Source organism: Opisthorchis viverrini, assembly GCF_000715545.1.
Source record: "Opisthorchis viverrini unplaced genomic scaffold opera_v5_10, whole genome shotgun sequence".
NCBI classification, from domain to species: domain Eukaryota; kingdom Metazoa; phylum Platyhelminthes; class Trematoda; order Opisthorchiida; family Opisthorchiidae; genus Opisthorchis; species Opisthorchis viverrini.
The window spans coordinates 2266862-2269069 of record NW_008751666.1 but is presented as its reverse complement, the minus strand read 5'-3'; positions in this window follow the sequence as shown (position 1 = coordinate 2269069).

Genomic DNA, 2208 nt, shown 5'->3' with positions numbered 1-2208 from the left:
GGCGCAGTTCTAACCAAAGGACTGGGGTCATTGAATAGGTCAGTCGTTTTCCGACTAACGCTTAGCAGAAGTACTCAGCCATTGAGAAAAATGCTTGGCGATCGTCCGGCCCCTGGATAAATGGAGGCCCTAATTGCCGGGACAAAGATCTGACGTTGAGAATGATCGTAGATTCAAGGAAAGGATTGGGATAACCGGGAGTCTTCGCAGAAAGCTTTCGCGCTGGACAGCTTGTTTACAAGAGTATGGTTTTAAGATCCGACATGCGCCCGGGAGGAAGTTTCACCTGGCTGGTTGACTGTCAAATCTAGGTGCTTAAAATGAAGCTCCGATGCTAATGACTGATGCCAATGACCCCATCGCTAACCGCGTCACGGAAGGTTCTTGCAACTCCAACGACAGGATCCTGTGCTACGGGAGGTTGCGCCCTGCCCGATGGAAGGAGTAATGAGAACGGAGAGAGAGACAAGGAACTGGAAACTTTCCAGAGTCACTCTGATCGACTAAGTCCAAGTGAACCCTATATGATTTCCCGCAACGCCATCGGCTCTACTGTTGTGCTGCTAGTGATACCTCGAGTTTTGGTCGGAAGCTGATAATAGAATGATACGAGACGGTACATGAAGGGTGCATCATAAGCATGACTTACTTTCGCCTAGAGCCTAATGGCCAGAGATGTGAAATGAGGTGATGAATTACAAGATGTCCCGTAAGTGGCGCCAACGGCGGAAAAGGGATATGACAAGGGAAACTCTTCTCATGGAATGCATCCTTGTATAAGAAATCGGCTAGTTGTGGTCCGTCACGGCACCATTTCCTGCAACAACCAGCGGCGATCGATGTATCCCGATGATGACAGAACGCCTGTCCTGGTGGGTCGAGGCGGAGGGTGGGCCAAGTCAACGAGCGACGACGATCAACAGGGGGGTAATGCATCATATCGTGGCCAACCATGGGGCGCCAAAAATACTACTAAGCAATCAGGGGCCTTGCCTCGGGTGCGAAGTGTTTAGGAACTGCCTACAGAAGCTAGGTGTCAGACACCTAAGGACGGCACCATACCACCCGCAAACAAATGGTCTAAATGAACACACTGACCGGATCTAGGCAAACTCCATCTAACTACAACATTGACCGAACGATCAGGTAGTGTCCGACGGCCAAGAGCTAAGCAATCCCTCCCGATGGTGTTGCTAGCGCATTGTGCCTACAAACAGCTGACCACGGGCAAGTGCCGGCTATGCTGATTTACGGTCATCATCCGCACTTGATCTGTTCAGGAAATTGGGTTGTGGCCCATAACACGAATTCCTCCGAGGAAGATAAAGTAAAAAAGAAGGAACGCTCGAGAAAATTTGGCAGCCTTTCATAAAGGAACTAGACAGAAAGGTACGACAATTCCGATATTCAAATGGAAATATCATTAGAATCCTGGAATGAGTGGTCCGGTATCGCCAAAGAAGGGCAGTCGTAGGTAAGGTCCACTCGTCGTTACTGACCACTGAGGGAACGTTAATTCAATTCAGTGGGGTCATGGGTCAGAAACTGTAAAAGGCACTCAGTGGAATGAAGCAGCAAAAGAGCTGTCGGATGAACCAGTTGCTCAGGCCAAACTCACGGAAGTCAACAGAAATCGGTGGCGGGCAATCGACCTTTAGATGGGAAAGATGTGTAGCGACAGATAAAACTGATGAGACAGCCGCTGGCTATTCGCACAATGAGGCTGTCGGATCAGTTGCTCAGGCCAAACTCACGGAAGTCAACAGAAATCGGTGGCGGGCAATCGACCTTTAGATGGGAAAGATGTGTAGCTAGCGACAAAACTGATGAGACAGCCGCTGGCTATTCGCACAATGAGATTGATTTCTCGAAATCTACGGCATTTTCAGACTTGCCACTTCATAGTGTAGAATGTCTATGTATAAGGTACATGCTCCTGTATTATTGAAAATCCTTTACTATGGCGATTTGTTTAAGTGAACTAAATCTGCAGGTGAATAAACACCGCCGACTTTGAATACCTTAACGGATGAAAAAAATCGCGAATTGTGGAAAAGGTTGACTCACATACAATGAACGTAACTTTCAGGTATTTTTCCACCGGAACAGACTTCCTCAACATTCTAGAATCTAAATGGCCTTTGGAGATGCAACTTATGCGCAGGCGCATTCGTGCAAACAACTTTTGGCCGATGATTCCTTGTTGCC